Here is a 24,491-nt window from a genome sequence, read left to right on the forward strand (position 1 = left end):
TGATACCTCCAGGGGGCCCCAAATCAGCTCACTGGGTTTTGAGGCTCCCCGTAGTCACAGCTGCCGGTCCTCCGCTAAGCCCCGACAGGTGCCGCCATCTTAGGGAGCTGCATGGGTCCTGGTCATCGGACCCTTGTCCGCCCGCCGCTGTGCGCCAACCGCCATCCCATTCTCCCCTTCTGTCCCCATTGCTTCTCCTGTGCTTTGGGTGAGGGGGCCATGCTCTGATCACCCCAGGGGAGCGATGGCTGGGGATGATTGCGGCAGGAGGGCGGAGAGGCACGAAAGTCCACCTCAGCCGTCCGCCATCCTGGGACGTGTCCTCCACAGGTCTCTTTAAAAGACAATACAAGTAGTAAATGTAATGGAGGGTATTATTTATTGTAACCATGTAGTGGAAACCGCAGACTGCTGGAATAAGTGTGATACTCAAAAGGCTGCAACCACAGATCTTAGAAATGTGGAGCTAAGATGGTTTATGTTTAATCTCTGGACACATGGCCTACTTTTGAGGAGTAACCTTCTACAACGAAACAGAGTTTTTGATTATTCCAAGTGTCATCTCTGTGATGAAGGTATAGAAGATCTTGCAGAAGTTCTATTTGTATGTTCCTTAGTGACTACATGTAGGCATAGACACAGCTCCCATATTATGTTTAACAGCATTTCGACTGCAGCACAAGTACTAAATGTTATATGTAATCCAAAGTAAGCAACATGTATTTTTAAAATGTCTAATTGTTTAAAGATTTTAATGTTAGGAAATGAGACTGAATGAGAGTTGTTGTTAGCACATGATCTTTATATGCTTGTTTAAGCACACTACTATGGTTTAAAAGAAAACTAAATATATATAAAAATGTAAACAAATAGATAACAGACTAAGTAAGCGAAAGAGGTAATGTAAAACAAAAAAAACAACAAAAGAGTGAAATAACAGTGCAATAACTTAAATGAATTGAGGAGAGGTCAAACATATTAATTAAGTTAGTAGGACTTGCTTTTTTCCTGGACTGCACTTTTACCTTACAAAACAGCTATGCATGTTCTTGGAACCAGTCAATGCAGCACGATGTTACTTTATGTCCTTCAAAAGTTGCAATTAGAGTTTCAGTGAAGGAAAAGCAGATCCACCTTGTATTTTCAATCACAATGTATTGATACGGCATTATAATTATGCCCATCGTTGGCAGAAAATGTGAGCAATAAATGAGGCCACATGAGTCCAAGCTGCCCACTGATTCAATTCATAGCGTACTACTATTTATTTAGCTAAGAACTTACAAAGTGCAGCCTAACTTTGAGCATTAGGCGTGCTGTACATATGAATTTCACCTTTAACAAATGAGTAGACTGTTCCGTTGTGTTGGACTCCACCATACCAACTAGGCAAGGAGTCACTAGGTAGGTCATTCAGCGCATTCATTGGTTAAGAGCAAAATGCTGATGATGAAGCAAGTCACCTACTGGTGAGTGACGGCGTTTGCTCTTAACTAATGAATGAGTTGGATGCCCTAGTGGCCCCTTGTCTAGTTGGTAGTGTGGAGTCCAACACAAGGGAACAGTATATTCATTTGTTAAGACTTTATACTGTGTGGGAGTTTGTACACTGGACCGCCTTAAATCTCCCAGTTCCCTCTCGTGTGTTACACATGAAGTTCACACCGTGGCATGGAACAATGACAATAGCAAATAGGTCTGACTGTCATGTCCATGGCTGCAGAAGAATGAGTGTTAGAGGAAGGAGAGAGAATGGAGCATTCAAGCTCTGAGATCTTGTGTACAGGTAGGCGACTTAGAAGAAACTAGTTATTAGGTGCAGGTTTGAACTGTTTTCAGGCCTTTCAGGAATAAATGAGTGATGTAGGTGATCTGATTTCTTTTGAGAGAGCGTTTTGAAGTTAGGAGGACTTCACATGAGAATACTCTTGAGAGTAATGATTTTATCTATTGAAGAACTTGGCGTAAAGTATGAAGAGAGACGTACTTCTTGCTGTTCTTTATCCACAAGAAGTGTATATTGATTGATAGGCACTTAACCAGGTAAAGTGCTTAAGTGAAATACAAAGGGTATTGAAACGCCTTCTTGGTTCAAGAGGAAAGGTGTGAAATCTGCCTAGTTTCAGTGTTAAGTAACATTTCTTAGCTCGCTCTACTGGTCTAGTCCCGATGTGCAATCGCTTTGATCGATTTGTATAGTCCCGATTCTAAAGTATCTCATCCATGTATATTTGATATCACTCATGCCAGGACCACGTGATGAAATACTTCATGAGAAATACAAGGTTTTATATTCTGCAAAAAACTGAGCTAGAATAGGGTCGTTTTTAATCTATTTAGCAACAGGACATGTACATTTTAAGCCGCTAACACTGGTAAATCCTGGGCGTCTCACTCCTTGTGCTAGTTTTGGTAAAATGCTTAGGGTTTTTATTTTTTCACCCATCTTTGAATGTTCACGTTCTCTTCGCCTGTCTGCAACAGGAGAAATTATGTCTAATCTGGATTAGTTTAAATTGGAATACCCACATCCATATGTCAACATTTCTCAGTCAGTCTCAAATTTTGAAGCTGTGCTGGAAGGAAAGCCTAGGACGAAGTTGAGTTCCATCTGCATTTTCATGGATGCTTGCCTCACTGTCTCCTCCCAGCAACGGCCCCAGTGGCTCCACAAAAACAGTAAATACGGTTTGTGATAGAAATCAGTCTGAATGGAGAGCGATCTCCCTTTCAGAAAGGAGGTGAATCATTTTAAGAATTCATTATCCAAAAGGGAGCGAGTGCGAAATAAGATGTTGTGATCAACAGCTGTTAGCAGGTCAAACAGGACAGGGATACAGGGACTGTCATCCTCAACAGTATGCAGGACCTTAGCCAAAATCTACAGGGCGGCTCTTGTGACCACATCCTGGTTGAAATTCTGATTGATAGTTGTGTGAGAGCTTGCCAATGTATGCAAATATATTCATGAAGCTGGGTGCTCGCCACTTCCTTACTTATTTTTAATAGCAATGCCAGTTTAGAAACGGTCTCATGTTGATCCTCTTGGCTGCACCTGCTTCTTTTCTTAAGTTTTTTTAAGGCGTGTGGCAACCTTCGCTGTATTACGTTGGACTGCGATCTTTTTTTTGAGAAATAAAGGCGTTAATGACTAGGAATTTGTTCATCTGTAGAAATGGCCTGCAAAATACTTCAGTGACATTCGAGGAATTTAGGAATTTCAGATACTTCGGCACTGAGTTCACAGATACGTCTAAATTGTGAAGAGGTGGGGATCTCTACGGCTGATGAGAGATTTAGTACATGAAGGTTACACAGGCTGAGTATATTGTATTTAGCACCCTATAAGCCTCCTAACTTTTCAACTAGAGAGCAACAAAATACCCCTTTATCATAAAAAGTTAAACTACGTTAAAAATGTTGTTAGAAAAACAGACATTTAAGTTGAGGAGATTTGAGAGTGTTGGTGTTGTAAATGCCTCCATATAAACGAGTGGCTCTCTGCCTAACGACTGGGACCTACCTGGATTTTTTACTTGGGCGTTGCTTAATTTGTGCGGCTCTGCGAATTTACAAGGGGCATGATTCGACTGCTGCATATTCCAACTACTTGCATTACACCAATCAACACCCTGTTCATTCATACATTCCTGCACCTACGTGCCTCGAACAGCGGGTAAACAGAGGCCATACGAGTGGCAGCATGGCACTATAAAAATGGCCACGGCAAATATCAAACATCATACTGTGATGTCATACTCCCAAGACACGATGCACTACAGTCTTATGATTAGACCACCTGGTGAAGTGTGCTAAACATATAAGGGTTGAGCAAACGTTCACAGAAAAAAGCACATACAACTCAAGCTCACACCAAGGTTTTAAAGAGCCGCAGCCTCGAACTCTTCTTAGCACGTCAAAGGTAAAAAATGAAATGTTTTGCACTCGGTATTTAAACGTGCATTGATTCTAACACTCACTCAGACGTAAATATTAGGGAAACGGTAATTTCTCAGGTGATAAAAAACATGTATTTTATGAAACTGCTAAAAACAAACAGACGAAAACACAAACGAAAGGGCTCAATGGCCAAACAAGGTTTTCTGTCCCGAGCTGCTGATCAGAAATATTTAAACAAAGAGAAAGTGTCACATAGGGTGTTGCTGACAAACATTAGTTAAAAGATCACTCCTGCATTACAAAACCTGGGCTACCGCAATATCCAGCTTTTATTTAATCACAAGCGAACACAACACCCATTCCCCTGTACGAATGACAACCACTGGCACGTTCGTGAAAGGTGTTTGAGCGCCATCTAGCGCTACATTTCGCAATGACAGCCACATTCACATGTACACCCAGTGTACCAGGGTAAACATAGCGTGCTGTTGTCCCACATGGTCTATGTAATTATGATGGCCGCTATTTCTGAATGAAACAATTAAATAGTTTGTAACCGTCATACTTCTCTCAGGTTTATTCCTCTTATAAAACCAGAAAACTGTTTTTGTCATTTTATTAAAACTAGGCTTTCAGCAGTTTTGCAATTAACACCTCGCATTTGCTGGATTGTCGGTCTGTATTAGTATCATGAGTCATACTTGAACGCAGAGATGGACTGGTCTCTAACACAAAGTTAAAAAACAAAAGGTAAACAGAGCTTCAGGATGCCTCTTAAATTTCTGTTCTTCTCAACCCTCGGCCTTCCCAAACAGACTGGACAACAAATATGAGACTGTTAAGGGGCTGCGATTAGGCCAGGAGCTAACAAAGTGGTTTCACTGGGGCACCAAGTGTTTCCTGATAATGCATTTCTATAGCCATGTGAAAGTGGGATTAGGAAGACCTAAGAACGGTACAAAAGCAAATCAAATCAAATCAAAAGCAGTATGTTTTGCAAGCAGGTCCGAAAGGCATATCAGAGAAATCGTGAACTCATTTTGTAGCAGCAAATAAAGTTGTATAACAAGCAACAACGACTTGCATAGCACGCATGTTGATGCCCAATAATAACAGTTCAGTCCACTCATTGAATGGTGGATGCCAACTTGACACAAATCATAGATCACTTCTACACGTGGCACTATACACAGAAATTCCTCTGCTAACATATAAAACATCTCTGTTCTCAATTTGCTCCCCATTCACACTTTTAATGTTTTTTACAACCAGTTCAGCATATCTTGCCACACAATTTGAAACATTCTGAAGTCGTTACACGATGGTTTGGGTCAATGAATTGGGACAACCATAAGCCTATGCAGTATCTGAAGTTGCAGGTTCACCTTAAAGATGAGCGCTGTAGTGTCGCGCCAGTGAATGAACTGGTCGCCGGGCACTCCCAACAAAGTAAAATATGGAGGGGCGATGGCGGGTTAGCCGTACCTGTTTCCCCCTCAGGTTCTGTAATTGTTGAATGTGCCTCAGGTCATGTGACCGAGGTTAGTTAATAAAGTGAACCCAAGGGGCGGGGTTCAGATGTACGGGCGATCGCACCGAGAAGCATCGGACGGACGTCGAGGCAGACATCGAACCCTGCCCACGGGTTCGTACTTGTTAAACTAATAACGGTGTTCGAGTCCTTATTAATTGAGTGCTGGCAACATCCGACACTACAAACGCTCTGTCAGGCATCTGTTGGAGTATCAAATTCCACTTTCCACCCTACATTTCAACGTATTCAACTGCATTTATATAGCTCGTCTACAAAGAGCATTGTAGAGGGATAGCTTCCCTGCCTAGCTTCAAGATTAAGTTGCATCTGCGCAGATATTAGTTTACCCACTCTCATTCTGGCTATTTGGTTAGAGCATAAAAGCTTTACCATTACGCGTAACCATGTACATGATCAAGAAATCACCCACCATCAACATGTACTGGTGGCCTCATCTGAGGATACCTTTCTGTTGGACTTTTCTGAGAGAGACCAAGTACCCATTAGGAAACGGTGAAAAATTCTGAATCCACACAAGGCAGGCAGGCAGGCAGGCAGCCAGCCTAGATGGATGTATAGCTCAACTTTTCTGGTAATTCATGTGAACAGGTGGGCTTCTGTTTTGTTGAGGTTGGCTGGAAAAATTACCAATACCAATCATATACAATAATACCTATTCTGGGATCATAAAACTGACACCATGGGGGCGTGGCCAACCACACCAACATTTCGGACGCATAATCCCGAGGCTCTGTCGGGGTCTAACAGAATCCTGCTTGAATCTACTCCCCCTTTGAGTCAGTAGACCTGGCCGTGCAGAGGGATACTGAGGCACAGGCGAGGTACGGCCGGCTAGCGCCTGGGAACTCGGAGGCGGCCGCGGACAACTTCAGGAGTGGACCTGGGTGTGGCTGGAGGCCTAGCCCGGACGGGCCCGTGAGGCGCGGCGGCGCCTTGCTGTGCCGCGGAGGTGGGACGCTGATGCGAGGAGTGGCTCGCGCTCCCGGAGGGCTTCTGTCATGCCCATGCCTTCCGGGCTGGCTGGAGTGCTTCCCCTGGCCCTTGGTAGTCGGGAGTGATTCCGCGGCAGCAGCGGCCCAGGGCCGGGGCCTCCCGGCTGTCTTAACCCGTGGGTGCAGCGAGAGGAACGGAGCGGGGGCCGGGGTCCGCGGAGGAGTGCCGACTTTGACCGGCGCGCTGGAGAAGACTCTGGGCTTATAGTGGTGATCCCTAGTGCGCACGATTGACCTAGGAAGAGCGGCACTGAGGTGGGGAGTGGAGCAGCGGCGCTGTGCGGGGCCCCGGCGGCAGGGCCTAATCTTAGGCCCGACCTGCCATTGGATACCGGCGGAGCCGCGGAGGTACCTCAATAGCTGCATTTTGGTGGAGGCACAACCGGACAGATGTTGCGGCCCGGCCCGGGGAAGTGCTATCACTTCTGGTAAACCGGAGGCCTATACTGGAGAGGACAGACTGGGCTGCGGGGGCAGAGCCGACGCAGCGGCACGGAGGGGAAATCGGTCTAGACCCATAACCTTGAGGCAAGCGGACTACAGCCACGGGAGGAACCGGGAGAGTGCACACGGAGGGGCAAATTAGCGGCCAGCCCTGGGCCGCGGTGGTGAGTCAGAACGCGACTGTTGGCGAGAGACAGAGGCCCATGGAACTGAATGCACAACCCTAACTTGATTTAGGCCCTGCCTTGACAACGCAGAGCGGGGGTGCCTGGCCTGGGGGCGGAGCGCAGTACCATACAGCGCCACGACAGCTGGGGTCATACACATAGACAAGCCTTAGAAACAGTGCCTGTTCGTGGAAGACGACTCCTGAGGGGCACTCCTGCCACTTCACTGAAGCAAAACAGTAGTGGGACAGGGCCTGATTTGTGCTGCTGATTGGTGCGCCCCTAGTCAGAGCCATTCCAAAGAAATGCATTATCAATGCCGTGGAGAACAGCTGGAGGTGATCTTATAAGCCTAGGGACGAGGCACTGAGTAATCTCCCACCTGTCTGACAATTGAAGTACGATCTACATGTCCCGGATGACCACCAGGCACAGGACAAGAGGCAAAAATCAGGGCCGTAACACCCCCAGAGACTACGACAAAGAGAAGATGGAGGACCCCGCACAATCCATGGTACAGACCACCCTTGACAAAATCCTAGGTGCAATAGAAGACACAAAAACCACTCTGAGACATGACATCAACCAGGTAGTGGTCGAACTGGGTCTGCTGAGAGCCGAGCACCACAAATTAGCGGACAGAGCGAAAGACACTGAAACTACACTGACAGAGCTCGCACCGAAACAGGATAACCTCGCCCCCACAGTCCTACATCAAACTGAACGAGTGCAACAACTAGAACCTAGGGTAGAGGATGCAGAGGGGAGAAGCCGCAGAAATAATATACGGATCGTGGGTCTTCCTGAGGGCGTCGAGAAACCAAATATGGTAGAGTTCCTTGAGGAATGGCTGCGCACGGTCGTGGCTCCGGAGCTTCTTTCGCCCTTCTACGCCCTGGAGCGGGCACACAGAGTCCCCTCGCGCCCACTGCCACCATGAAGGCCACCAAGGGTGGTGATAGCCAAATTAATGCATTACAGGGACAGAGATACCCTACTCCAAAGGGCCAGAGAGACTGGACCATTCAAAGTCGAAAATGCCACGGTAACGCTGTTTCCCGATTTCACTATGGAAGTGCAGATGAAATGGGCCTCTTACACGTCGGTGAAGAGGACACTCCGAGAAGCTGGGATACAATACTCTCTTCTCTTTCCGGCCAAGCTAAGGGTAACCCTGGACGGCAAAACCATGTTCTTTCAAACACCTGAGGAGGCATGGGAGTGGCTGGAATCGAAGGGAATGGCGGAGGGACCACGTGGCCAGAGCGAGCGCATGGCCCGAAGGGGTCAGAAGAAACAGCGAAACAGAAACAGATCGCAGACAAGACCAACCACAGCCCAAAAGGCACTGGCCAGGATGGACGCACTGAACGCGGCGGCCTCCATTGGGGATGCACTCCATTGGTTGATAGTGGTAGTGGAGACTCGGATCGTGCATCCATGTCCTCTGACGGGGGCTCCGTTGGCCCAGGTGATGCGCCAAGGGTAACCCCACAGACTGCGGACGAGCTAGGTTAAATGGTCCACAACCTGAACATGAGGTGAGGAGTGTCATGCCCTGACGGACACGCATCCACCCCCCCCCCACTAGTTTCTCAACCACGAGACAGGATGGCAAGAACTTTAATTAACTTGCTGTTATTGCTTCATTTTTGCAATGTGTTATCGGCAACCTACATTTTGAGAGGTGCCCCGGGGTCCGGGAGTTGGGGTTTATGTTTGCACCTTTTTGATGGTGATGAAAACACTATGAACGTACTACACAGTCATCCACAACGAGAAGAGGAGGAGGGGACACATATGGGCGCGACAGAACTCAGTTTCATCCTAATTAATCTAGTATGGCTGAATACAAGTTTCTGACCTGGAATATCAGGGGAATGGTATCGCCCTCTAAAAGGTACAGAGTGTTATCGTACTTGAAACGGCGGGGGTGCACATTGTCATGCTGCAAGAGACTCACCTTTCCACCTCCGAAGTAGACAAACGAAGGGGACAGATATTTGCTACTAAATACTCGGCCTACGCTAGGGGAGCATTGATATGGGTAAGAGCAGGGGTCCCCTTTGAGGCCAAAGCTGTGGACATAGACCAGGAAGGCAGGTTTGTGGTTGTGGAAGGTATACTACATGGAGTTACTATTACCATTAGCAGTATCTATGTGCCCAACCAGGACCAGATACCCTTCATGCAGCGCCTATCGAGTCACCTTACGCGCCGGGGGAGGGGGAGCTGCTATTAGCAGGGGATTTTAACTGTGTATTGGATACTGAACTGGACCGCTCCACCCCACCACTGGCTGGAGCAACAATGCATAAGATAGCTAAACACTTGGAGGAATGGGTTCGGGGCTGGGGTTTGGTGGATGTATGGCGAGCGCAGCATCCGCAAGATAGGGACTACTCCTACTTCTCACACTTACATCAGTTACACACCAGAATTGACAGGGTGATTTGCTCGGCAGCGATAGCACAGAACATGACCCACACTGAATATCTAGGGTGCACTCTGTCTGATCATAACCCACTACTTTGCGCATGGCGAGCAACTAGAGACAGACCCCCTATACCATTATGGAGACTGGGCCCCGCCGCTCTGAAGGACCAAGCATATAGGGAGACATTGCGTTACTTTTTCACAGATCATATCACCACCAACTCTGACTCAGCGTCAACTAGAGGAGTGGAATGGGAAACGCTAAAGGTAGCGGTAAGAGGGCATTGCATGAGCCAGACTGTTGGGATTACGCGTACTCTAATAGCTGATAGGTTTAGAGAAAACCATCCACGAAGAAGAAAAGAAAGAGCAGAACTGCCTTAGAATGCGATAGACTCAGAGAAGCGAAGGATTCACATGCTAAGACTGAGGAACAGTTAAGATGCCACAACACACAAAGGTACCTAGCCTCAATACAAGCAGAGGAGGGCAGATCGGGGAGGATGCTAGCATGGTTGGTGAGACATGGTCGAGAGGGGATGCCTATAGTGAGTGTCAAAGATGTGAAGGGACTACATAAACATACACCTAGTGAGGTCAATGGAGCCTTTAGGAAGTACTACACCTACCTGTACAGACAACCAGAGAACCTGGATATAGAAAGGTTCAGTGATTACCTGGGGGCATTCTGTCATTACCTGACAGAACAGGACGGGGATAGCCTAGGGGGACCAGTGACATTAGAAGAGGTAAAAGAGGCCACAGAATAGCTGGCGGCGGGGAAGACACCGGGTACAGATGGTCTCCCAATGGACTTCTACAAGAAGTATTCCGCACTGCTGGCTCCCAGGCTAGTTGAAACGTATGCGGAGGCTCTCCAATGGGGTTCCTTGTCAGGGACACTGAGGGAGGCTTTAGTGGTCCCCCTGCCCAAACGGAACACTGGTGAGCTCTCAGTGACAGACTTCCGACCGCTGTCAATGTTAAACTGTGACTTTAACATTTTGAGTAAACTATTGGCCAATAGACTCCTCAGCCATATCCCCAATTTAATACATGAAGATCAAAATGGATTTATCCCAGCGCGAAGCACCTCCCTAAATTTGAGGTGTCTTTTACATATGCCGCAAGCTGCAAAGCCCGATGGGTCGACACTGTTGGCAATAGATTTTGAAAAAGCCTTTGACTCGATACAATGGGATTTCCTGCGCTCCGTGATGCTTCAGATGGGGATGGGTGAGGGTTGGGTGCGTTGGGTGGATCTGGTATACACGAATCCCCTGGCGCGAGTGAGAACGGGTAAAATAATTTCGGAGACTTACCCTGTACACAGGGGGACTAGACAAGGATGCCCATTATCCCCTTTGTTGTTTGCCCTGGCAATCGAACCACTAGCGGCCTGGTTCCGGATAGAGAGAAGGGGGCACAGAGTGGAGTGGGGACAAACTGAACACATCATCTCACTCTACACGGACGATGTATTATTTTATCTGCAAGATGGCGAGACTGGTTTACCAAGGGCATTGAGAATATTAGATGACTTTGGTGCTGTCTCTGGACTCCGCCTTAATCGTGGTAAGACCCTTGTCTTTCCCATGGTAGAGGGCAGTGAGTGACCCTCCTCTTGCCCCGGGGATGTGGTTTGGCCTCCATGCACCTTTAAGTACCTCGGAGTACAGGTGTTTCACAACATAAAAGATCTCAGCGAGGGTAATTTGGGCAAGGCGTAGCGCTTACTCCGGTCCTCGGTGAGATTCTGGAGATCACTCAGACTAACCATGTCAGCTAGGGTGTCCCTTTCTAAGATGATCATGCTCCCACACCTTCTCTATTTCTTTGCCAACCTCCCGGTGCTCGTGCCTTCGACATGGTTTTACAAACTTAATACACTTCTCAGGGATCTGGTGTGGGATGGAGGCCGGAAGCGCACATCCCTATCGGCCCTGACTAGGCCAGTACTCATGGGGGGCCTGGGAGTACCTGACTTTGAGCTGTACTACCTGGCCTGTCAACTCCAGTGGACAGAAGGATGGCTAAGGGGAAGAGGCCAACTGGACAGATGCACCGACACTGGAGTGCAGGATATAGGCAAGATACTAGCACATATAATTGCTCGAGGTGGAGCACGGGGGAGGAAAGTGCCCTAATGAAGGTTGCGGCAACCTGCTGGAAATGCTGCTCGAGACGAGTAGGGATGGGAGTAGCTCATTCACCAGCCCTTCCGTTAATGGTACTGGTGCAAACCTTCCCAGATAAAACATTAATTGGCCACGGGCTGGGAGTCTGGGCGCGGGCCGGGGTACAGACAGTTGGAGATTTCTTTCAGGACGGGATAATGAGGACTTTCACAGACATGACTGATAAAAATAATGTCCCGGGCGGGAGGTTTCGGTCGTATCAATACCTAACACACCGCATAAAATCACCCTGGGACACTGTCAACGCGGAACCCAAGGTTCATAAGATCCTTCATTACCTCCTAACACAGGGTGATGAATCCTACTTGGTAGCTAAATTATATAAGGCCCAAATGGAATGCTCCATGATGCCATTACAGGCGTTAAGAGAACGTTAGGAAAAAACTCTAGGGGAAGACTTAACGGATTCGGCCTGGAAAAGAGCACTGTCCTACCCCAAGATGGTATCACGAAACACACGACTGCGCTATATCCAATACAACTACCTACACAGGACGTACCTCACCCCACACAGACTAAATATAATTTACGGAGGCGAAACTAGAGCATGCCCCAGGTGTGGGGAACTAGATGCGAACCTGGACCATATACTGTGGCGTTGCTCTGAAATCCAACATGCCTGGGGAGAGGTGCTAGACAAGCTGGGGTCGCTGCTGGAAAGGGACCTGGATCAATCCCCAGCGGCATGTCTGATGGGACTGTATGCCAGAGCAGCAGCTGGATTGGTAAAAACAAGTTTCTTAGACCTGGCTCTGGTACTATTTAGGAGACAGATTGCCATTAGATGGAAATCTTCTGAAAGCCCCCCTCTGAAGGTCTGGTGAAGAGATGTCTCGAGGTGGGCGAGAGCTCAGCTTCAAGCACTGAGGCGAGAGGAGATGAAGGGGCTACGCCTGAAACCCATAGCTCCTAACTGGGAGGAAATCTTAGATAAATGGGAGCGGGAAATTCAGGAAAGGGGAACTAATGGAGAGACGACGGACCCTCCTCCTTAGAATAGAAATCAGGAGCAAGGAGCACACAGTGGCTAGCTGGGTAGATAGGGGAAGAGAAGGCAGGTCTAGTAGCAACATAGTAGGCACAAGAAGAAAGAGTAAGACTGCACCACAGCATAACGGACCTGGTGGAGGAATGAGCATAATGGCATCAGCACATTGCATGCACATGTAGAGACCTTCCCCCCCAACATTACTAGATTCAGTAATTAAGGATTAACTCAGAACTGAATAAACTAATGTTAATGGACCCCCCTGAACCCAACACAGCACCATACTAGCACTGCATACCACCATCGTGTACATAGTTCTGAATGGAATCAGACAGGCAACTACTACATAAATGACTATGAAAAATCACTGCCTATATGCGTGAGAAGTATCTCAACCACGAATGATTTGTTACCAAGAACTAGTCTGATACTGATTCATAACCCAAAATGTATGACGAAGCAATAAGTGTGAACATAGAAACAAGTAATGTAAATGGTACTGAAATTATGTTTGTTTTTAAGTAAAATGTTAATTTTAATAAAACTGACACCATGGAGACGGATACTGTCGAACTCCCTTATTAAATGTGCAATCCAATAATTATATGTTATGGCTAGGTTTGCGACTACTGGAGCAATCTGATCAAAATAAGATCCTATCCACTTCCAACAAGGCTCATGGATACGTTTTTCTACTATGCAAAATGCACTGGCTTGCAAAATCACAGTTTAGTACATTGTAATAAAAGGCGGTCCACTGAAGGCAACGTTTTTAAGCCCCGGCACAGACATTGTATTCTAGTGAAAGGTGCCTACCTGGGACAAACAGTCTGCATTACACTTGCATTGATATAGTATAAAAATATTTATTTAATATATCCGAATACTTAACAGCATGAGTTATGGAAGGAGCAACTTATACATGGCAAAGCCTTTGTGATAGATTTTTGTGACTCAAAAGCGTAAGAGAAGGTCATACCTGTCAAAACGTCATTTTAATAATGACTTGGGCTACATATCACCCTTGTATGCCTCAGTATCCTTATGACGGATCTCATGCCATGAAGTCTACAGAAAAGTTTGATCCAGGGGAGTATCACAGCTAACATCACAGTCAGTTGGATCGCCTTATGAGATAAGGCTTTTCATTATAGGAGTGATCAATGTAGCTCTAGGAGGAAATTAGAGCAAGGTGGTGTAGAGTAGAAGGATATGCACATTTATCTAGGTAACATCTTCTTGACAGTGGAAATTAGCTTCCTCATATTAACTGATCCATGACAAATGCTCAAATGAGAACAGTTGGGAAAGTAAGACTTCATTAGTATGGAGCAAGCATATTGACAAAACGAGAATCATTTGGCTTTGACATTAGTATCACACACCTTTGAAATTTGGACAAATGTAAAATACCTCAAATTCCTCAACACAAATATCTATAATTCGCACTAGGTTATCATTCTGAACTTGTTCTTTGACCCATTTTCTATTACAAGAATGTACCTTAAGTAAGTAAGCAGCTTTGCATCTGTGTAGGTTAGATACTTGCTCTAGGGCATGCTTTGGAAGAAACAGCAAATAAATGTCCCAAGCTAGTATTTCACGCTTGGAGTCCAGTCTGCAAGGGTGGTGGTGGACATTACCCTCCCCACCCTAATGAACAATCATCCATCTAATCTAGAGATGACCGCTGACCCAGTGGTCATTCCTATACACTGAAAGCATCTGCCATCAGAGAGGTTTATTTCAATGTACAAAACGTTTGATTAATGCAGCCTTCTGTTTTAACAGTCATAAACTAAACGTTTTCATGTTTGTTTTTCTGAAAGAATCTCCAAAACTGGGGGTTTGTTTCTGATAAACAAAGAATACTGACCCCCATGCTCTGGAAGTTTTCTCCCACCTTAACAGGGTAGGTGGAGTAATGTACTTCTTCTGACAGCCCCTAGCCATCGTAGGAAGTACTTAATGTGCGCCTGTCTCTAAATGAGCCACGCGAACGAACCATTTGGCGAGCATGGCTATTCGTTTTCTACGCTATGAAGTACCCTGTCAATCATACTCAAATTGGACCCTATGAGGAAGGAATGGCAGAAGCCTAGATACTACACCTTGGAGCACAACCGCTATTAACAACAGATAGAACTTTTGGTCAGTTGGTACTTTTGCCACACTTACCCCTGGTTTGTGATACTTTCCTCCAACGAAATGGGCAATTATGAGGATGAAAACTGTGACCATACAAAGTCACAATCTACACTGAATTGTCCATGGTTTGATCTATTCCTGTCATGGGCAACAGGCCCAGCCACACAAGTAGGATACTGCTTTTATCGGGAGAGGTGTATGGACACAGACTAGTAGAACATTTGTTATTATGAAGTGAATTTCTCTCCTTTTTGTCTTCCAAATGTAAGCCAGTGAGCAAACAAAGAACATATTTTGGCAAAATGCCATCTGTATTTCATAGAAAGTATGGGGAACCACAAATTCAGAGCTGTACAACAACCACTATCCCTAAACTCAGTATCTTGGGCATATTTAAAAGAAGCATAGGTTTCTTTCGTACACATTTTTCATTCATTATATTTTACTTATAATTTGAAGCATGGTGAGTTCACAAAAAAAAATAATTATAAGGTGCAACTCAGTTTTTAGCCCTGAGAACCGCATGCTTTTGGATAACCAACAAACTCTATACAGCCCTGTAATTAGAAGTGTCCGACAGACATACCAGTATGTTACTTTTGTAAACCAGCCATTGTAGCAAAACATTACGGTTAAAAACATTGTCAGCTATTTCTTTTTTTCTCAATTTTTTTAACAATCTTTTAATGTAAACAATTACTTTCCTTGGATGAATCATCAGCGATCTACATATATTACCACTGACTGAATTTGGAATTGTGTCTAGTTTCCAGAAATGCACAGTTTTCTGATGGCACCCCTGGCTTTAACGCCATTTTCCACCACAAATTCCAAGTAGGATAAAACTACCAAAAATAGGAAAAATTAACTACCAAGTATTTTTTTTTACAACTCTGCTTCGTCTGAAAGCTGGGAACACTAGATCTTAGCAAAGGAAACTTTAGTGGATGGTAAATTTATAAAAATAAATAAATAAAATCACACTTCCTTGCAAAACACTATTTGTTTTGCATTTTTACAAACAAAAAAACACAAGATTTAGCTAAATTTTGGCTATTTTGGGGGATTTTCCTGGGGTATCCACAAACCCTTGGTGCCTTTAGAACCCCAAAGTGAGGGGAAAAGGACTCAAATGTGGACTGGGTACCTTTCGTGGAAAATGTTCTGAAAGCTTAAGTGTATGGTGCCACAAACATCAAAAAAGGGCTCAGCACAGGGGCGGTAAACACTTCAGTAGCTAAAGGGCTGACAAGTGAGAGACTACATTGCCGCTAGCTAAATGTCCTGTGTTAACCAGTAAATAAAGAAAACTGGTTTGTGGGCTGTACTTTTTAAAGTTATCGCTATGCCCTTTGATAGCTTGCAACTACCTGAGTCACACAGTTAATCAGGACTAATAAGATGGCCGGGCAAAGCTGGGCCTACAGGCTGACCCGATGATCACGAATATACAGGGTTATAAATAACAGGAATGTTTTTTCATGTAAGGCTTCTGCGTGATATCATTTGGACAACATCAGATAGTACTGCACTGGCTCTGTGAGAGTCGTCATCAATGTGAGACTGGGGAATATGCCCTGAGGGGGAATCTGGCAATTGACAGAAGCAACATCAATGTACTCCTACCTCCCTTGAGTCTTTGGAGACCAGAGGGAGGTGGAACAAGGTTGGTGAGACCGCCAGTCAAAATTCCACTTAAATCACTGGAGAGTGAAGTGAATCGGGGGAACACAAAGGAAGCCAGCACTTTTCATTATGAGGTAGCAACAGTGAGAAACATTTTTTGTTTCCCTCTGTTGCTACGGCATTGCAGTGAATAACCAGAGTTAGAAACCAGTATTCAAGATAATAGCCGCCTATGAGATGATACATTAAATGTCGATAGACCCACATCTTCATGGACATACTACCACATGGGTTCCTTCCATGCAGACTTCCCCTATCCTGCAGCGTTGTGGGTGCTGAGGATAGAGACTGCCCATTAGAAGCATTTACCTGCCCTGAAGAACAGTACTTGAAGCTGCATGGTCAAGAGTGTGTGAGGATTCAGGCAATCTTAATTGCAACACTTTTGCAAAGCTTACTGCAGTCTTTGGAAAACACATACAGAAGACAGAAGGGTCCTCAGTTGGCAACAGGCATAACTCTGGGGGCTAGAATCTGCAGATCCTAAGCTCTAACTCTGACTACCTAGGGCATGCAAAACTAGTTATTTTGTGTAATCCAAAAGAAAATGTTACTTACCCTATGTGGCGGTTTCTGGTGGATATTTTATTTAACTGAAGATTTCACACCCTCTGAATCTCCCCGGGAACCAGACTGTATCCAGGAACGATTGTAATAGCTTCTGCATGCCAGAAGGTGGTGCCATCTACTTCCATCAGAACCAGATGCGTAGCACAGATGGCAAAACTGAGTTCATACTGGCAAGCTTGCAAAGACTAATGCGGTACCCAATTATTCCTAAAAGTCTACTCCACAGATTGGGGAGGTGGGCCAGCAGTGAGGAAACTGTGGTTAGACAGAGTATCCAAAGTATGCTTTTAAACACAATCTCATCATCTTGTGAAACAGTCCCAATGAAATGCTCTCTTCAAGGTCATGGGTCTGAGAAGTGGACTTACCCCAGGAAGTCCACAATGAGCCTGTATGCAAACTTGAGAATGGATTTAAAAATGGATAGCAACTGTATGGCCAGGTATCCATGCAGCTGTCTGGAAGATGTCCATAACTAGAACACTCCAAGCCTTGGCTGTAGTGTCAGCCTTGGCCATGGTAGAATGAGTCCTAAGACAATTTGGAGGATCCTTTTTGGCCAGGTCATAAAACTGGTGCAAAGAACGATCCATTGCTATAAAGTTCACTTCTGACCCACCTTTTCTTTAACAATATCGCGAATTCCGCAAATGTTGATCATGAATATGGAACTCAGACCGATCAAACTATAAGGTAAGGCCCTGGGTCCAACTGGTGAAGCCTCTCCTCCTCTTTAAATGAATGTTCTGGAGATATAGAATGCAGGGAGTGTGAAAGACATCCCAGCATAGAAAGCTGACACCAATTTTACAGCTAATCATGGAAAAGGTAGTGTATGGAGGCTGAATAAGGCACAATGAACAGAAGTGATGGCAATGAGAAACACAGTCTTCAACACCAACCGCCTCAGAGTACAGTTGCAGAGAGGCTCGGAGACAGAATACATCAGAAAATATATTATCAAGTGAGGGTCCCACTCGAGCTTCATAAGGACAGCTGATCAGTTAAATGAAAAAAGGTCACAAGGGCTAGTAAGAATCCTTTAACAGGGTCAACAGCAAGCCAAAGACAGTACAAACAAAAGGACATGAGTCAGCTTAAATTGTAGGGATTAATCCACTTCTCATCACTCAAGACAACAAATTTAGCAAAATGACTTCAGTGTAAACACTTGTTAGGGGTGTGAAGTAACCAGAATGAAATTCACCACATCTGACAGATGGTTTAGACTTCTGGGTTGGTTTAGCTCAAACTCTTCACATGAAGGTGTAAACTATGGATGTTTAGATGCAGAACTCTTCCCTTCTGCTGGTACCATTTATCTTCCCAAAGAGAAAGCCGAAGTGGAGGACAAATGCTCAGTGACAGGAGATTTGGGTAACTTACCCTCCAAGCCTAATCATGGGCTATCACATTAAGCTGTGCCCATTCCACATGACATTCTGCAGCACCAGTGGTTTCAGGGACAGAAGCAGAAACATATGCAACAAGCTGAAATCCCACTGAAACTTTAGCACGTTTCCTAGAGATTCCGAAGCGGGAACCTCTAGAGGACAAAATACTTGCCACTGAACATTTTCGTGCCTCTGCTATTTACACATAGGTTTACAAAGGGTGTTCACCACTGGGCAAAGATGTCCTGTGACACTCCTGAGTACAAACACCAATCATGATCTGCAAGCTAACATCTGCAAGCTAACATCTGCTTAATCTGTTTACCATGATGATGAGGTATCATGCCAAGTAACAGACCATCAGAGAGATCCCAGAATTTCCTGCCAACACCCTAGTTTTAATGCCTGCAGACATAGAGAAAGATGGATCTTATCCAAAAGGCACACCCAAAACTCGAATCACTGCAGAACAGATTCCATTGAAAGACCTAAAATTGTCAAAAAGTGCAAGACACCAACAGGATGTACGACTCTAGAAGGTCAAGCAGCCTCCGAGCAATCAAAACTTTAACAGTGGCTCTCCACAGTGGATCATAGCCTGAATTCCCTGGACTTGCTGCAGAGGAAGGCATTTATGGTGACCGTGATAACCCCTGATGAAGAGCAGTGCCTGCGAAGGTTTTGATCACTTACTCAGAAAATATTTATTTATTTTGCTGATTTATAGAACGCACTATCACCAAAAGTAAATATGTGCTTTGTATGTTAACAATGAATTTCGATTAAGATCTTACATGAAACTGGTAACTCGCAAAAAATATATGTGGCACAAAGTTGAACAAAAAACTGGTAGTGATAAACGAGGAGGAGGAGAGGGAGGGGAGAAGTAGGTATGAGTAGGTAAGTGTACAGGGAGAAGGGGAGGCTTGGGGAGGGAGCAGCATTAGTGGGAGTAAAGGAATCAGGGGAGGGAATGGAAAGAGGTAATTAGCTGGATAAGTAGGGAGGAAAATGAAAAAATTAAAGAGGTGGGGGGTGAAAGATGCAAGAATACTTATCAGTTCCGATAATGAGGTGAGGCTTGACTTCAATCCTGAATGTACAATTAGGATTATTTAGTCAGGTACCGTTTGAAATGGTGAGTCTTTAACAGGTGTTGGGAGGAAACGGTGGTTGGTACAGTTCTGATGTCAGAAGGTAGGGAGTTCCAAAAGGTGGAAGCAGCTTCAGAGGAGATTTGTTATAGAGCATGAGAAGTTCAAAATAAGGGTGTGTCAACGAGAAGGCTTTCTCTACTTCCAAGATTTCTAATTCCACTTGATGTCTGGAGTAGGTTGGTCAAGTAAGGGGGGCTTTCGAGTAGATTGCTTTGAATTTGATTCTTGTCTTAAATAGCCAGTGCAGGTCAGTAAGTATTGGGGAGATGTGGTTGAATTTCTTGGACGAAGAGAGTTGTTTGGCTGCTGCATGTAGGACAGTGGTTAGTGGTGTAAGGGCACATTAGGATGCCCAACCAGAACAGCACTGCCAAAGTCTCATAGAGGGAGTATTAGAACATAGGCAACCGTTATGTGGTCTGATTGTAGGACTGGTTTTAGATTTTTTGCTATCTGGAGTCTGGAACCATGGTTAGGGAAGTGGCAAGAGTTATTCCAAGGAAAGAGAGTGATGGTGGCTGTAATAGCACTGGGTCGAATGTTTTTTAGCCTTAGGTGAGAATGAATCCATGTTTGAATGTTGTGTGAGACTGCTCTTATGGCGAGGATGTTATGTAGAGTTGAGGTTTTCAGGCACAATAATTGTTCTCTCCATATCTGCATATGGATGTATAGAGATTTTTTAATCTTTGCAAATTTTGGCTAATAGTTCTACTAAAGGTTAAAGATTGTGGGGATAGAATGGATCCTAGTGGAACTGCACAAACGTTAAGGGCTGGATGCAAACATTGTTGATTTTTACAATTTATGAGCATTTGGAGAGGAAGGAGGCAAACCAGTTGATGATTGTCTCTTTACGTCTCGATGTTTGAGGAAGGTTGAGTAATCTAGAGTGATCAACTGTGTTGAAAGCTGAAGTTAGGTTCAATTAAAAACAGCAGGAAGGATTCATCCTCCATCCAGTACACAGTGAATGTCACCCAGGATTTTTAAAGTATCAGTTTCAATTCTGTGACCAACTCTGAATCCTAACTGGTAGACTGCTAGAAAGTTTTCATTAGTGGTGAAATCAGCGAGTTAAAGGGAGAAGCATTTTTCAATGGTCTTTCCTAGCCAGGAAAGGTTAAAGATTGGTCAATAATTTTCCAGTAGGTTGGGAATGAATTTGGGTTGATTTTTCCCCAGGCTTTAGAGAACAATGCAAGGCTTGCTTTAATAATAGCAGCATGGATAAGATCATGTCAGAATGGGGTAGCATTGAGTTTTTAACAATGCCGAAGAGATCATTTTACAGATAGCCTAAAAACATTCAATGTCATTGAGCAGATCGATGAGATTTTGCTGGGAAAAAAAAGACATTAGAGAGGTCTTGCATTCACTGGAGATGGCGTTAGTGATAGCCTTGGCTGGAAAGGAGGAGAGGCGCTGGAGTGGATATACTGAAAGAGAGCTCTGGCAGGATTCTGCAAAGTCTGAAGTTGTAGGAGAAGGAAGTTGGATTTGGTCTGATGAATGTGCTGTCTATAAAGCTTTACTAGAGATCTCTGCTTTGTGTGAATTATTGGAGCGTTGGAGAGTCTCCACTTTTTTTTTCTTCGAGTGTATGTACTTCTTTCCTTTTGTTTCTTAGATCAGGAGTGAACAAAAGATGAGAAGGAATGAATTATATACATTTTGGTTTCAAGGGGACCGTAGTGTCAACAGTTTGGGAAATTATATAGTTGTGTATGTCTGGATTGGGTTGACATCAGTGTTATCTGTAAGAGTATGCAGTTCGTGTGAGATCAGCTAATGAGAGAGATTTTTGATGGATTTCTTAATATTAATGGGAAGGAGGGCAAATCTTGGTGAAAATACGTGTGTGAGGGAGAATGAGTGAAAACAGATCAGACCGGTCCATCTTAATTCGGTGCTGACAATGGACTGTTTTGGTTATGATGACATCAATGGTAAGCCCATAGAAGTGGGTGGTAAGGGAAGAATGTTGCTTTAGGTTGTGAATTTGGATAATGGAGGGATATGAAAAGGCTGCATTTGTTATTACCCGAGTTAATATTCACATCTCCAACAAAGGTGTTGCTCACAGGTAGTGTTTGCTCAGACGTTATATTCTTATATTTGCTGTAAAAAGCCTGATTTAAAATTAGGTGGATGGCAGATGATGATACTGTCCACATTCTCAACCCTTTGGAAGTACTGCTGTTGAATCACAGGAATGTCATCCTCAACGCATGGTTGTGCTTCCGTTATGGTAGAACATGACATAGGTTGAAGTCTAGATGAAGATTAACCCACATTTGAAGCAAATACCGGAACTGGCCCAGAGCAGAGAGTAGTTGGCACAGCCTGTCACCAGAGGTGGTGTGGCCTGACTTTGTGCTTGGACAGTCAGCACTGAGGAAGGAACTGAGGTTCATCTGAGGATCTCAATGGATAATACCTGGTATGAATTTGAAAATATGCAGAATGACCTCCTGAAGGCCTTAACTTGCTGTATAGTCAACAATGGCCCAGGGAGCTCAAGGCATAACAGCTCCAAGACCAGTATTAGGTTTGAACAGGAACATGAAGCCGGTTCCAGTTTTATAAGCACAGACTTTGTGATCTTTCCCTATATCAGGAGTTTCTGGGGATCCAAGAGTCATGCTTGCTCTTTCTATGCTTCTTCTTGGGCTTGTCTCCCAGGTTCACCTTCAACTTACCTGACAAGTGCAATCTGGACCAAAACTAGCGCTCTGATCTAGATTGAGACCAGACGGGCTTCTTGTGCTCGAAGCGGTAGGGCTTGCCCTAGTGCTCCCTAATGGCTTTAAGGTGCATGATGAATCCTTTGCTACAGGATTTGGAGTTATGCCTCGTATCAAGGCACCACAGAATGTTGGTTATGCTGAGCGGGTCCCTAACCAACATTTGTTTCAGCACACAATACACAGTTTGAAACGTTGTCTTCAGGGGTGACACCTCTCCACACTGCCAATATAAGTTGTTTGAAGTAAACAGGCTTTTGGAAAAAGTACTGAAAATGGTAGAAGAGGAGTTCGGGATCCATGTCGAAGTAACTGATATCAGCACATAGAGGTGGCTTCTATAATCAGCTCTTTGTTATCAGGTCAGCGAACGGAGTTATGACTGAGGTTGATGGCCCACATACCAATGCACTGAAAGGATTACAAGAATTTTGTGATCCACTCTGGCACGCGCACAGTCACAAGCTGAAAAATCTGCTGTTGTAAGTATACATCAGTGCATTAGGGATTGTTTTGAAAAAACGTGTTGGCATCTAGAAAACGTTTTGACTTGAAAATCTTCAAAAGGACACGTTTGGAAATCCACCCACTCCACTACAGAACAGTGACGGCTAGCATAGAGCTCCTTGTATGAAGCCCAAGCTCACAAAGTTAAGTCATGTTCAAGACTCCAGACATTTGTAACCACACATAAGCCATTTGGCACTTTGAAAGGAATTGTCCAAAAAACAAGTGCTGCCTCATCTTCTGATGCCGAATCCTAGTAACCATCGGGCAGTACCTGCTCCCTTCCTAGAACTTTCATCATCTTCTAGAATGTTCATATCAAGCACTTGTCGCCATCATTACTTTCCCATTACTTCATATCTATGCTTCAGACACTTACTGACCTTAGAATGGAGGAAACTGACGCTAGATAATGTCCACGTTTCAAGAATTCTGATTGGCTGAACCAACTGCTGAATTTCCCATGAAACAACACGTCCTTTATACTTTGAACTGTTCTGACTTAATATATTGATATTTGCATCCCAAACCAACCCTTCCATGGCGACTTAATGTCTGACAATTGTCTAACTGTGGTACATTTTTTAATATCATACTAAAAGTGGGTCCTCCTTTCGTGGCACCCTGTGGACGCTTTGACAAAGGAGAATGCTGTAGTGTTCAGAAATAATGCCTTTTGCTTATGGGAATGTCCACAAGGCGGCAACATAATGTGTGACCATGAACATCTGGTAGTCGCGGCTGCAGCTATCACCCTATTTGCCAGTAAGTATCAAACGGAATCACAATACACAGATAGATGCACAATCAGTGAGTGGTGAGATCACAACTAGAGGGTTTCATGCAAGGAATAGACCAGTAATGGCACACTATAAATGTATTATATCCTGACAAATAGACACCTGCAATGTAAGGCACAGGTTTGGTGCTTTATCCAGGCATGGAACCCCTAGGTGACTTATACGAGCCTTAAAGTGTATTTTATGAGACACTTTATTCAACAGTGCCAACAATATGGTGGGTATTCTCGCACTGAAACGTGCAAAACATACACACCAACCGAACGTAAGGGGGACCCAGAATCCAACTTTTTCACATATATATGTTAATGGCCATGAACTTTAATTTAAATTTTGTAACACTAAAAGATGTATCGCTTTTAGTGTCTGTCATGGCACTAAGCTAGCAATATTAGACCGGCTTAGACTGAGCCTTTCAAAAGTGTCCGTTATATCCCTAACATGTACCTAAACTTGAATATCATCAGCGTACAAGTGGCCGGTTCGATCGTCCAAATGGATGAAAACATAGCCAGATTTAAACCTTAACTAACAAAAGTGGCAAAGCCAATCCTTGTGTGACACCGGCATCAATAGCCACAGTGGCAGGAATTAATAGGCCTCAGCCTAAAACACTGGAATCGATCTTTGACCGAAGATGCAAAACTCTGGTGTCGTCAACTTCAAACATAATTCTTAAGCGCTTGTGAGTCATTTTCTTTGAAATAGATGCAAAGTAAGTGAGCCATTGCCAATTACAGCTTTAAAAAAATCTTACAAAGGTTATGCGTTCCACAAACATCTTCATGAAAGATGGGCACAT

At 44.6% G+C, this 24,491-nt stretch overlaps 1 protein-coding gene across 2 annotated transcripts in view; it reads right to left on the reverse strand.

Annotated features, from left to right (window-relative positions):
• Window positions 1–24,491, reverse strand: part of ULK4 (unc-51 like kinase 4) — a 1,615,551-nt gene that overhangs the window by 1,324,402 nt on the left and 266,658 nt on the right. The window lies entirely within an intron of this gene.

This window comes from Pleurodeles waltl, chromosome 10 (genome assembly GCF_031143425.1).
Source record: "Pleurodeles waltl isolate 20211129_DDA chromosome 10, aPleWal1.hap1.20221129, whole genome shotgun sequence".
NCBI classification, from domain to species: domain Eukaryota; kingdom Metazoa; phylum Chordata; class Amphibia; order Caudata; family Salamandridae; genus Pleurodeles; species Pleurodeles waltl.